Source organism: Canis lupus, chromosome 13 (assembly GCF_048164855.1).
Source record: "Canis lupus baileyi chromosome 13, mCanLup2.hap1, whole genome shotgun sequence".
Classification (NCBI taxonomy): domain Eukaryota; kingdom Metazoa; phylum Chordata; class Mammalia; order Carnivora; family Canidae; genus Canis; species Canis lupus.
The window spans coordinates 16,003,109-16,017,366 of NC_132850.1; the positions used below are offsets into that span (position 1 = coordinate 16,003,109).

Consider the following 14,258-nt stretch of genomic DNA (forward strand, 5'->3'; position numbering starts at 1 on the left):
ACAGAAAGTACAAAGGTGAATTTGGCTTTCATGCCAGAAAGCAACGAAGGTGCATCCCAGTCGTCATATATACTTACATTCATGCAAAAAGAATTATAAAGTAAATTATGAGGAATCCAGGGAAAAGCAATGAAAGTTTTCTTTATAGAAGTTTTACAACTTTTCTCTAAGTCTGGTATGTGTAATAATAACGTACAAAAATAAAAATAATAATAAAGTACAAAAATATTACAAAAGTACACTCAAGAGTCAGCCTAAATAAAATCCCACTGGTCAAAAAGTGTCAATCTGAGCATCAACAAAAATAATAGCTACAATGGATTAAAAGCTCCAAATATTTAAATCAATGAGTTCTCAATGATACAAACAAGGGAACCCTGGGTGGCACAGCGGTTTAGCGCCTGCCTTTGGCCCAGGGCGCGATCCTGGAGACCCGGGATCGAATCCCACGTCGGGCTCCCGGTGCATGGAGCCTGTTTCTCCCTCTGCCTATGTCTCTGCCTCTCTCTCTCTCTGTGACTATCATTAAAAAAAAAAAAAAAAAAGATACAAACAAAAACAACTTACTAGTTTTCTTTGGAGAATGACAGGAAACCACTGCATTATTTTGAAAATTGGTAAATAAGAGTGTCTTGGGTGGCTCAGTTGGTTGACCATCCAACTCTTGATTTTGGCTAGGGCCATGATCTCAGAGTCATGGGATCACCGGAGTCAGGCTCTAGGTTCAACAGGGAGTCTGCCTGGGATTCTCTCTCTCCCTCTGCCTCGGCCCTTCCCCCTGTCACACCTCCCTAAAATGTTTTTTTAAAGATTTTATTTATTTATTTATTTATTTATTTATTTATTCACAAGAGACACAGAGAGAGAGGCAGAGACATAGGCAGAGGGAAGAGAAGCAGGTTCCATGCAGGGAGCCCGATGTGGGATTCAACTCTGGGATTCCAGGATCACACCCTGAGCTGAAGGCAGACGCTTAACCACTGAGCCACCCAGGCAATCCCTAAGAAAAATTTTTAACTGGTAAATAAAGTGAAAGAAAAATGTACAATCCACTTGTATTTTTTTTAATTATTTTAAATATTTATTTATGATAGTCACACAGACAGAGGAGAGAGAGGCAGATACACAGGCAGAGGGAGAAGCAGGCTCCATGCACCGGAAGCCCGACGTGGGATTCGATCCCGGGTCTCCAGGATCGCGCCCTGGGCCAAAGGCAGGCGCTAAACCGCTGCGCCACCCAGAGATCCCTACAATCCACTTGTATTTGCAATTTCTTCATAATACAGTTGTACTTTATTTAAGATAGGTTTTAAGACATGGTTGTTTAAGTTACTAGTAGGAACCCTATAGATTGACCCCCATGCACTTGCTATTAATTTAAATCCTTGGCATTTGTACCTGCTCTAATCATCAGTTTTCAAATATACCCCAAAGGCAATATCCAGATAAGGACATACATCATTTCTAAATGTGCCCCCCAAAGCATGCCAGATCTCAAAAAAAAAAGCTAAGAATTCTGTTAACTGGTGAAATGGAGAAGGGCACCTGGGTGGCCAAATCGGTTTAGTGTCCTACTCTTGATTTCAGCATAGGTCTTAATCTCAGAGCTGTGAGCTCAAGCCTGTGTTGGGCTCCATGCTCGGCATGGAGCCTACTTAAAGAAACAAACAAAACTGGTGAAATGGAGAAAAGAATAGTAGGAAAAGAGGCAACCTTACTACTAGGTACTTTACAACCAAGTATTACCCAGAAGCAATAAATCAGAATTGGGAGTACATATAGCAAGAAAGCTAGAACTATGAGAACAGAAGCTATAGAAGATAAAAGGGCTCTCCTATGTAGACAATAACTGAAAACTCTCCAAAAGTTTAAAAACACAAATAGAATGTAGCCTATTAGTTTTTTAAAACTGGACTTTGTTTAGCTATAACAAATTTATGAAAAGAGATGAGTAACATATGCAATATGTTAAACAGATAAAAAGATAAATGAAAAAATAGCTTGCTCAATTCAATAGATATTTAAATCCAATAGATATTTTAATTTTAGTACCTACTGTGTGCCTTGGAGACAGACAGTCTCCAACCAAACAGTTAAAAAAGCAGAAGGGACAGGGAGGCATCTGGCTGGCTCAGTCAATAGAATACGGGACTCTTCATCTGGGGGTTGTGAGTTCAAGCCCCACGCTGGGTGTAGAGACCACTAAAAAAAAAAAAACTTAAAACAAGACAAAACCAGCAGAGGGGACAGCTTATTTAGAAGCACAGAGAAAGGCAGAAGAGATTATAAATGACAGGTGAGGGCAGCCCCGGTGGCTCAGCGGTTTAGCGCCGCCTTCAGCCCGGAGTATGATCCTGGGGACCCAGGATCGAGTCCCACATCAGGCTCCCTGCATGAAGCCTGCTTCTCCCTCTGCCTGTGTGTCTCTGCTTCTCTCTCTCCTCTCTGTGTATTCTCATGAATAAATAAAATCTTAATAAATAAATAAAAAATAAATAAATAAATAAATAAATAAATAAATAAATAAATAAATAAATAAATAACAGGTGAGAATTATATTGGGAGTCTGAGTCTTAGAACATACTTCAAAGATTTAAATTTTAATTTTAAAAATTTGCCAGTTACTTTCAGGAGAATTCAAACTCTTTGCTTCCAATTCCTAATCCTTCTGTGAATTAGCAATAATCTTGCCTCGGATATAATATACCTCATTCATTGGCTACGATACTGCCACTGCACAAAGCTAATCCTTCTGTGAACATTATATTGATCAACAAGTTTAATGAAAAGCCCCGAGGAATGGGGGAAAAAACTGGGTTGAAAATAAGCACTTTATAGCTAGATCTATAGGAATGAGGAATAGTTTAAAAGGCAGTACACTTCAGGGACACCTAGGGAGCTCAGCAGTTGAGCATCTGCCTTCAGCCCAGGGCGTGATCCTGGAGTCCCGCATCGGGCTCCCTGCATAGAGCCTACTTCTCCCTCTGCCTATGTCTCTGCCTCTCTGTGTCTTTTAAAAAAATAAAAGGCAGTACTTCTAGCTGCAGGTAAGCAAGCAGATAATCTGCCCAGAATCTTGGAATGATGACTGTGGATCCTCACCTACAAACATTTTGTCATAGGTGGTTATGTTCAAATAGCTTCACTAATGGGTTATTTTGGCCAGATTCTAATAAAACCTTCTCAAATTACCTGTGGTTGAAGGACCAGATTTTTATTTTTTTCAAAAGACTTTATTTATTCATGATAGACACACAGAGAAGAAAGAGAGGCAGAGACACAGGCAGAGGGAGAAGCAGGCTCCAAGCAGGGAGGAGCCCGATGTGGGACTCAATCCCAAGACTCCAGTATCACGCCCTGGCCCGAAGGCAGGCGCTAAACCGCTGAGCCACCCAGGGATCCCCAATGTACAACAAATTTTGTTTTGTGTTTTGTTTTTTTTAAACAGTCACTCCTAGAGATGTCTGCTTCTCCCTCTACCTGTGTCTCTCATGAATAAATAAATAAAATCTTAAAAAAAAAAAGTCACACCTTGCTGGGTTTTTTAGATTTTTTTTTTAAGGAATCAAATCCAACATGGGGCTCAAATATAAAACCCCAAGATCAAGAGTCCCATGCTCTTCCAACTGAGCCAGCCAGGCACCCCATTAGATGAATTTTTATAAAATAGTACTCCAAATTTTTATACTTCTCTCTTTGTAGACTAGTAACAACAGATCACAAACCAGTCTAGGATCACCCAATGTGATAGTAACACAAATATCCAAATAGAATGGAATATGAGCACAAAAACAAACACATGAGAGAAGCCTGGGTGGCTCAGTGGTTGAGCGTCTGCCTTTGGCTCAGGTGGTGATCAAGTCCCTCATCAGGCTCCTTGTGGGGAGCCTGCTTCTCCCTCTGCCTATGTCTCTGCCTCTCATGAATAAGTACATAAAATCTTTAAAAAAGTAAAAAGGGAGATACTCCCTAACATTAAACACACACACACACACACACACACACACACACACAGGAATGCTGTATATAAATGCTACAAATACTGAGGCACTCTACTGGCAACAAAAATACACAAAATGTTTTATACCCCACATAGATGAGGGTCAAAGTACTATATTTTAACTATTAGCCGTAATGGAAGTTAACAGATACCAGACTCACCCTCCCACCTCAAACAACTAAAAAATGGCCAAGAACATGAAATATCAGTTTTCAAACAATGAACTGCTAGTAGCACAGAACACTGACCTGAAAGAAGGGAAATAAATGAAATAAGCCCTGTAAATGTGCACAACTTACTGTGTACAGAATTTTGTCCATAGCACAGAACCCAAAAGAGCTCTGTCTCATAGAACTGAGACAAGAGTTTGGGGTTTGGAGGTCGAGGTGGCTAGAATATACAGGATTGAGACAGCAAGCTCCAGTTATCTACAGAAGGTTCTCTCCAGTCTTTGGCTAACTGCTAATCAGCTTCTCCATGAGGAAACTTAGGTAAGAGTTACCAAAAAAGAGATCAATCTTCAGAGATCACACAGGGTTGACAATAGTTCACATTCCCAATAGCCAGGGTACAAAGACCTGCACTACAGAGGGCAAGTACCCCTTTAGTAACAGAGTTTTAAATCCACTAAGGAGGGATCCCTGGGTGGCACAGCGGTTTGGCGCCTGCCTTTGGCCCAGGGCGCGATCCTGGAGACCCGGGATCGAATACCATGTCGGGCTCCCGGTGCATGGAGCCTGCTTCTCCCTCTGCCTGTGTCTCTGCCTCTCTCTCTCTCATTGTGTGCCTATCATGAATAAATAAAAATTAAAAAAAAAAAAAAAAAAACTTAGAGGCAATCCTAACAGGACTGAACTGTTTCCAAGTAACTGCATCCCAAAATCAAAATATAGCCAAAGGAATTAAAAAAACAAAACACAAAAACCATCACTCGGCAATAAACCTCACAATGTCTAATAAGTTATGTAACTAAAAAATTATCAGGCAAACAAAGAAGCAGAGAATTAAAATTCATAGTGAAAAATATAATAAATTAAATAAAACAAAACAAAAATAAAATAAAATAAAAAATAAAATAAAATAAAATAAAATTCATAGTGAAAAAAAGGTAATAATAGAAACAGACCAGAAAGGACAGATGATAGAAATAGATGAGGACATAAATGCAGTTATTTAAATGTATTCCAAATAAATAAATAAATTAATTAATTAATTAATTAATGTATTCCACATCTTCAAGAATGTAAGGAAAGCAGGACTAAAAATAGGTATTTAAAAAAGAAAAAATTGGGATCCCTGGGTGGCGCAGCGGTTTGGCGCCTGCCTTTGGCCCGGGGCGTGATCCTGGAGACCCGGGATCGAATCCCACGTCGGGCTCCCGGTGCATGGAGCCTGCTTCTCCCTCTGCCTGTGTCTCTGCCTCTCTCTCTCTGTGACTATCATGAATAAATAAATAAAATCTTTAAAAAATAATAATAATAATAATAATAATAATAAAGAAAAAATTATATTTTTCTCAAATCACACTTCTGGAGACAAAAATATACTTAATAAGATTAGCACTGATCAGACTAAACAAGATTATTATTAGGAATTTAAAGACAGCAGTGAAAATTATACAAAACGAAAACACAAAGGCTTAAAAAACAAAAACAGAACTTTCGGGCACCAGGATGGTTCAGTCAATTAAGCGTTCTGAGTCTTGATTTTGGCTCTGGTCATAATCTCAAGGTCATGATATTGAGTTCCATGACAGGCTACATACATGCTCAATGCAGAGTCTGTTTTCAGTTCTCCTCCCTCTGTCCTCTCCCCCAGCCCCTCTAAAATAAACTTTTTTTAATAGAACTTCATGAGTAGGGAAGCCCAGGTGGATCAGCAGTTTAGTGCCGCCTTCAGCCCAGGGCCTGATCCTGGAGATCCAGATCAGGTCCCATGTCAGGCTCCCTGCATGGAGCCTGCTTCTCCCTCTGCCTGTGTCTCTGCCTCTGTGTGTCTCTCATGAATAAATAAATAAATTCTTAAAAAATAATAACTTCATGAGTTTGGGGCACCTGGATAGCTCAGTGGTTGAGCGTCTGCCTTTGGCTCAGGTCATGGTCCCGGAATCCTGGGATTAAGTCCCACATATCACGCTTCCCACAGGGAGCCTGCTTCACCTCTGCCTAGGTCTCTGCCTCTGATGAATAAATAAATTTTAATTTTAATTTTAATTAAAAAAAATAATTTCGGGATCCCTGGGTGGCTCAGCGGTTTGGCGCCTGCCTTTGGCCCAGGGCCCAATCCTGGAGTCCCGGGATCGAGTCCCCCGTCGGGCTCCCAGCATGGAGCCTGCTTGTCCCTCCTCCTGTGTCTCTGCCTATCATAAATAAATCTTTAAAAAGTAATAATAATTTCATGAGTATGAAACACTAAACAGACTAACAAATGTGGATTAGAGGAAAGGATAGGGGTGGGAGAGGAAAGATTTAAAGGAATGGAGGAAGGGCGCCTGGGTGGCTCAGTTGTTGACCGTCTGCCTTTGGCTCATTTAGAAATCCTGGGGTCGGGGATCCCTGGGTGGCTCAGCGGTTTAGTGCCTGCCTTTGGCCCAGGGAGTGATCCTGGAGTCCCGGGATCAAGTCCCATGTCAGGTTCCCCACAGGGAGCCTGCTTCTCCCTCTGCCTGTGTCTCTGGCTCTGTGTGTCTCTCATGAATGAATGAATGAATAAATCTTTTTTTTTTTAATTAAAAAAATAAAGGAATGGAGAAAATACTTAAAGAAATGATGGCAGGGTTCCCTGGGTGGCTCGGCGGTTTAGCGCCTGCCTTTGGCCCAGGGTGTCATCCTGAAGTCCAGGGATAGGGTCCCATGTCGGGCTCCCTGCGTGGAGCCTGCTTCTCCCTCTACCTGTGTCTCTGCCTCTCTCTGTCTCTCATGAATAAATAAAATATTTAAAAATAAAAGATGGCAGAAAACTTGCCAATTTTGATAAGCATAAATCCACAGATCCAAAAATCAACAAACTCCAAGCAAAAGAAACACGAAAAAAAAAAAACACACCAAAGCACATAATTATCAAGTGCTAAAAACCAGTGATAGATAAAAAACCATAGGGGTGGTGCCTGGCTGGTTCAATCAGTATAGCATCCAACTCTCAATCTCAAGATAGTCAGTTCAAGCCCCATGTTGGGCATGGAGCTTATGTTAAAAAAAAAGATATAAAATCAGGCAAAGGAAAAAAGATACTTAGTCATAATAACAAATATAAGAATGATAGCCAACTTGTTAGAAACGCAAGCCAGAAGATAGTAAAGCATTATTTTTAAAATACTGAAAGAGGGCAGCCCCAGTGGCCCAGCTGTTTAGCACGAGGCCTACAGCCCAGGGCGTGATCCTGGAGTCCTGGGATGGAGTCCCATATCAAGCTCCCTGCATGGAGCCTGCTTCTCCCTCTGTCTACCTCTCTGCCTCTCTCTCTGTCTCTCATGAATAAATAAAATCTTTAAAAGTAAAAAATAAAATAAAATACTGAAAGAAACTATCAACCTATTCTTTTTTATTTTTTTTTTAAGATTTATTTATTCAGAGAAAAAGAGAGAGGAAGCCTGCTTCTCCTTCTGCAGGTCTCTGCCTCTGTGTGTCTCTCATGAATAATTTTTTTTAAAAAGAGAGGATTTACACCAGTAGCCAACTATGAGAAAAAAAATATTAAAGGAAGTCTAGGCAGGGCAGCCCCAGTGGCTTAGCGGTTTAGTGCTGCATTTGGCCCCACGCATGATCCTGGAGACCTGGAATCCAGTCCCAGGTCAGGCTCCCTGCGTGGAGCTTGCTTCTCCTTCTGCCTGTGTCCCTGCCTCTCTCTCCTTCTGTGTCTCTCATGAAAAAATAATTTTAAAATCTTTAAAAAAATAAATAAAATAAAGGAAGTCTAGGTAGAGAAAGTAACACCAGGTAGAAATTTGGATCTACATAAATAAAAAGCACTGACAGGGATCCCTGGGTGGCACAGCGGTGTGGCGCCTGCCTTTGGCCCAGGGCCCGATCCTGGAGACCCGGGATCGAATCCCACGTCGGGCTCCCGGTGCATGGAGCCTGTTTCTCCCTCTGCCTGTGTCTCTGCCCCTCTCTCTCTCTCTCTCTCTGTGTGTGACAATCATAAATAAATAAATAAATAAAAATTAAAAAAAAAAAGCACTGACAATGGTAAATGAGGGTGAATGTAAAACATTCTTTACTTTTTTAATCACTTTCCGTTTTAGGATTTTATTTATTTATTCATGAGAGAGAGAGAGAGAGTGAGCACGCGCCGCAGAGACACAGGCAGAGGGAAAAACAGGCTTCATGCAAGGAGCCTGATGAGGGACTCGATCCCAGGTCTCCAGGATCACACCCTGGGCTGAATGAAGGAGACGCTAAACCGCTGAGCCACCTGGGATGCCCCTTTAATTGGTTTTTTGAACTTTAATGAACATTTGTCTCATTTTTAGTTTTTGCCTATTATGACAACTTAGCTGTATGTATTCTGGTGCACAGCTGCACATTTCTTTTTTAGTACAGAGAACAAGCTACAGGTGTTTAGATGATTTTAGAGGTGGGACACCTGGGTAGCTCAATGGTTTGGCACCTACCTTCGCCCCAGGGCATGATCCTGGAGACCTGGGATGAGTCCCACATCAGGCTCCCTGCATGGAGCCTGCTTCTCCCTCTGCCTGTGTCTCTGCCTCTCTCTCTCTCACTCTGTGTCTCTCATGAATAAATAAATAAAATCTTAAAAAAAAAAAATAAAAAGCTTTCCCCTATGGGAAACCCTAGTTACACTGTTGGTGGGAATGCAAGCTGGCACAGCCACTCTGGAAAACAGCATGAGAGTTCCTCAAAAAGTTGAAAATAGAGCCACCCTACCACCCTGCAATTGCAGTTACTATTTACCCCAAATATACAATGTAGTGATTTGAAAGGGGACCTGTACCCCAATGTTTATAGCAGCAAAGTCCACAATAGCCAAACTATGGAAAGAGCCCAGATGTCCATGGACAAATGGATAAAGACGATGTGGTCAACACACACACACACACACGGATACTACTCAGCCATCAAAAAAAAAAAAAAAAAAAACAAAAAAAAGAGGGATCCCTGGGAGGCGCAGCGGTTTGGCGCCTGCCTTTGGCCCAGGGCGTAATCCTGGAGACCCGGGATCGAATCCCACATCGGGCTCCCGGTGCATGGAGCCTGCTGCTCCCTCCTCCTGTGTCTCTGCCTCTCTCTCTCTGTGTGACTATCATAAATAGAAATTAAAAAAAAAAAAAAAAAAAAGGAAATGCAATTTAAAAAAAAAAAAGGAAAGAAAGATATCTTACCATTTGCAATAAGGACAGAACTAGAGGATATTATGCCAACTGAAATAAGTCCATCAGAGAAAGACAATTCTATGATCTCACTCATATATGGAATTTAAGAAACAAAACAGGAACAGAGAGGAAAAAAAGGGGGAAAAAAAAGACAATCAGAAAGGGAAACAAACCATAAGATTCTTAATCACAGTAAATAAACTGAGGGTCGCTGGAGGGCAGGGATGAGGGGATGGAGTAACTGGGTGATGGACCTTAAGGAGGACACATGATGGGCAGCCCTGGTGGGCCAGCGGTTTAGTGCTGCCTTCAGCCCAGGGCCTGATCCTGGAGTCCCAGGATCGAGTCCCACGTCAGGCTCCCTGCATGGAGCCTGCTTCTGCCTGTGTCTCTGTGTCTATCATGAATAAATAAATAAAATCTTAAAAAAAAAAAAAAATTTAAAAAAAAGGAGGACACATGATTTAATGAGCACTGGGTATTGTATGAGACTGATGAATCAATCACGTTTACCTCTGAAACCAATAATGCATTTTATGTTATTGAATTTAAATAAAAATTTTTAACCATTAAAAAAAAAAAAAAAAAAAAAAGCTTTCTCCATAGCATGTTTCTTTTGAAAAGCAGGTACTTTCCCACTGTTAAAATACCAAGTTTAGGGATGCTTGGGTGGCTCCCAAAGGTCTGCCTTTGGCTCAGGGCGTAATCCCGAGGTCCTGGGATTGAGTCCCACAACAGGCTTCCAGGATGGAGCCTGCTTCTCTCTCTGCCTATGGTCTCTGCCTCTCTGTCTCTCATGAATAAATAAATTTTTAAAATATAAATAAATAAATAAATAAATAAATAAATCTTTAAAAGAAATAGACTTTATCTTAAATAGATTATTTTCAAGTATCTGCTAGTGGGTTATTATTACTGACAGCCCTGGTTTTTAACTTCCTAATATGGCTAACAAAGAGCTAGGAGTACAGGCTATAAACACAAGTGCCAATTCTGCCATCTTCTTGCTATTTGTGCTTGCATTATCACCTTCAATCCACCGTTTCCAAGCAGGAATCTTTTTTTTTATTATTATTATTCATGAGAGACACAGAGAGGGAGGCAGAGACACAGGCATAGGGAGAATCCGGTTCCCTGTGGGGAGCCCAGCCCGATGGGGGACTCGAGCCCAGGATCACGCCTTGAGCCGCAGGCAGAGGCTCAACCTCTGAGCCACCCAAGCATCCCTAAGCAGGAATCTCTTAGGGATCCCTGGGTGGCGTAGTGGTTTGGCGCCTGCCTTTGGCCCAGGGCGCGATCCTGGAGACCCGAGATCGAATCCCACATCGGGCTCCCGGTGCATGGAGCCTGCTTCTCCCTCTGCCTGTGTCTCTGCCTCTCTCTCTCTATCATAAATCAATTAAAAAAAAAAAAAGGAATCTTTTAAACACATTGACCATTTTGTAAGAGCTAATTTAAACTGGAAAAAGCCCTATCAAGACTTATTGTAGCAATCATTTAGCCATTATATACACAAACATTGGATCATTACGTTGCACACCTGAAACTGTCAATTAGATCTCATTTTTAAAAAACCTAATGTGGGTAGCCCTCGTGGCGCAGCGGTTTAGCGCCGCCTGCAGCCCAGGGCGTGATCCTGGAGACCCTGGATCGAGTCCCACGTCGGGCTCTCTGCATGGAGCCTGCTTCTCCCTCTTGCCTGCGTCTCTGCCTCTCTCTCTCTCTCTGTCTCTATGAATAAATAAATAAAAATCTTTTGAAAAAATAAAAATAAAAATAAAAAACCTAATGTTGGGCAGCCCCGGTGGCGCAGCGGTTTGGCGCCACCTGCAGCCCAGGGCGTGATCCTGGAGACTCTGGATAGAGTCCTACCTCGGGCTCTCTGCCTGGTGCCTGCTTCGCCCTCTGCCTTGTGTCTCTGCCCCCCCTCCTCTGTATCTCTATGAATAAATAAATCCTTTAAAAATAAATAAATAAATAAATAAATAAATAAATAAATAAATAAATAAATAAATAAATAAATAAAAAAAAAAAAAAAAAAAAAAAAAAAAAAAAAAAAAAAAAAACCTTATGTTGGGCAGCCTGCGTGGCTGGGCGGTTTAGCGCCGCCTTCGGCCCAGGGCGTGATCCTGGAGAGCCTGGGAGATCCCATGTCAGGCTCCCTACCTGGAGCCTGCTTCTCTCTCTGCCTGTGTCTCTGCCTCTGCCCCTCTGTCTCTCATGAATAAATAATAAAATCTTTTAAAAAATAAAAATAAAAATCCTAATGTTTAAAAATAAGTCATGAATAAGGCAAGTGTCATACAGTGTCAATCTCTGTATCATTATTAAAGCTTAAATCTTCCCTATCTTGGAGAACACTTCCTTAAACTAGAATGTAAATTCCAAGCACTAGACTTTTTTTTTTTTTTAATTTTTTTTTTATTTATTTATGATAGTCACAGAGAGAGAGAGAGAGAGAGGCAGAGACACAGGCAGAGGGAGAAGCAGGCTCCATGCACCGGGAGCCCGACGTGGGATTTGATACCGGGTCTCCAGGATCGCGCCCTGGGCCAAAGGCAGGCGCCAAACCCCTGCGCCACCCAGGGATCCCCCAAGCACTAGACTTTATCTAACTTTCCTTGTCCCACTTTCCATTTAGAAGATATTACAAGGAGCAAGTGGATGAGTTTATAGGAGCCAGATTATTTTGTTTTAATGCCATGTAAGGCTTTAAGTTTTTATTCTGAAGTGACTCAGGTATAATATAATCAAATTTATATTTTATATACTCTAATTGTAGTACAAAAAATAGTTTGAAGTAGATAAAATTAGAAACTAGAAAATCAGTAAAACCATTATAAAAATAACATTGTAGGGGCACCTGAGTGGTTCAGTCAGGTAGCTGGCTGACACTTGGTTTCAGTTCAGGTCATGTTCTAGTGATCATGACATCAGGCCCAGTGTCCAGGTATGCTTCAGATTCTTTCTTCCTCTCCCTCTCCCTCCAGCTTCCGTACACCTGTATGTGCTCTCTCTCAAATAAATAAAATATTGGGGTGCCTGGGTGGCTAAGTTGGTTAAATATCTGCCTTCCACTCAGGTCATGATCCAAGGGTCCTGGGACCTGGCCTGCTAACAGGGAGCCTGATTCTGATTCTCCCTCTCCCTGCCTGCCTCTGCCTAATGATCTCTCTGCTTGTGCTGTCAAATAAATAAAATCTTTCAAAAACAAATTACTTAAATCTTTTAAAACAATACTTTAAAAAATAACATTGTTAAGCACTCACCAGTGATAAAACTTACTTCCACTGTTTATGGCCTAGACAAATAAAAAGGGCCTGAACTAAGGTAGCACTGGTATAGTCTGAAGAAGAGATGGATTAAAGCAGTGGTTCACAAACTTCAGTCAACCTGAGAATTACTTGGAGAACTTGTTTTTTGTTTTGTTTTTTTTTTAAGATTTTATTTATTTATCCACAAGAGACACACAGAGAGAAAAAAATTACGGAAACTATGCCCTGATGAGGAATGATCTCCAACATGTATTGCTAAATGCCTAAAAATGTGTCAAATAGGCTATCATCTATACAATTTAGAATAACTATACACAGAAAAAAAAAAAAAAACTATACAGTTTTGGTTTTTTTAAAGATTTTATTTATTTATTCATGAGAGACACACAGAGAGAGGCAGAGAGAAGCAGGCCCCTGTGAGAAGCCTGATGTAAAACTCGATCCCAGGACCCCGGGATCATGACCTGACTCAGGCAAATGCTCAACCACTGAGCTACTCAGGTGCCCCTAGTTTGCTTCTATATGCATGCATAAGGTTGTCATTAAGGGATACATAATAAATTCCTAACACTGGTTCACTGTGAGAAGAAAAACTATGTGAAAATTAGGAAGTAAGGGGTAAAGGACACTTCACTGTAAAACCAACATTCTGGATTTTGAATCAGGAATGTATTTTCTAGGGCAGCCCGGGAGGCTCAGCAGTTTAGCACCGCCTTCAACCCCAGGTGTGATCCTGGGGACCCAGGATTGAGACCCATGTCAGGCTCCCTGCATGGAGCCTGCTTCTCCCTCTGCCTGTGTCTCTGCCTCTGTGTGTGTGTGTGTGTGTGTGTGTGTGTGTGTGTGTGTGTGTCTCTCATGAATAAATAAAATCTTTAAAAAGTAAAAAAAAAAAAAAAGTAAATCTTAAAAAAAAGAGAAATCAATGCAAACATCTGACTGCCAAAAACACATGCAGTACCTATTCATTTTCATTTAATCCTCTCACAAATTTTGTGGTAGATGGCAATACTCCTCTATTTTACAGAGAAATAACTTACTCCATTACACAAATGATTTAGTAACATGTATGACCACATCACATTTCATACTATACTTCAATTGCCTACTGACTTTCTGGGTTGCCCAAGAAGATTAAGCTCTAAGGAAAAAAATCCTATCTATCTTATTCTAGCTGTATCCTAGCACCAAGCACAAGCCCTAGTACCTAATCAGTATTTGTGAAAATAAGTGACCAATTCTGAATCACTAGGAGAGGGCAAGTGACTGCCACTTGGCTTGTGAGGTGCCTCAGTTTCATCAACTATAATTAATAGTACTTATCTCACAGGATTTTTGAAAATCAAACAAGAAAGTTGACAAGGCACTTTATTCAATGAATCAATAGCAATTATTAACAAAGATAGGAAGAAATGGAGATAAGAAAAACAAAATTAGGAGGGAGTGACCAGTATTAGATGCAGCAAAAAGGTTAAGAACTAATTAGAAAGCTAAGAATAAGAACTAATTTAGCATGTAGACAATCAATGATTATTTTTAGTAATGTTGCTTAGATGGCATGAAAGGAAAGAAGCCAGATTGATACAAGCTGAACAAATGTGTATACTTAGTACACACCTGCCCTATTAGATTATGATCTGATGACCAGAAA

At 40.9% G+C, this 14,258-nt stretch overlaps 1 protein-coding gene across 4 annotated transcripts in view; it reads right to left on the reverse strand.

Annotated features, from left to right (window-relative positions):
• The window catches only part of NASP (nuclear autoantigenic sperm protein), a 40,215-nt gene that overhangs the window by 21,421 nt on the left and 4,536 nt on the right, over window positions 1-14,258 (reverse strand). The gene's annotated exons all lie outside the window — the stretch shown is intronic.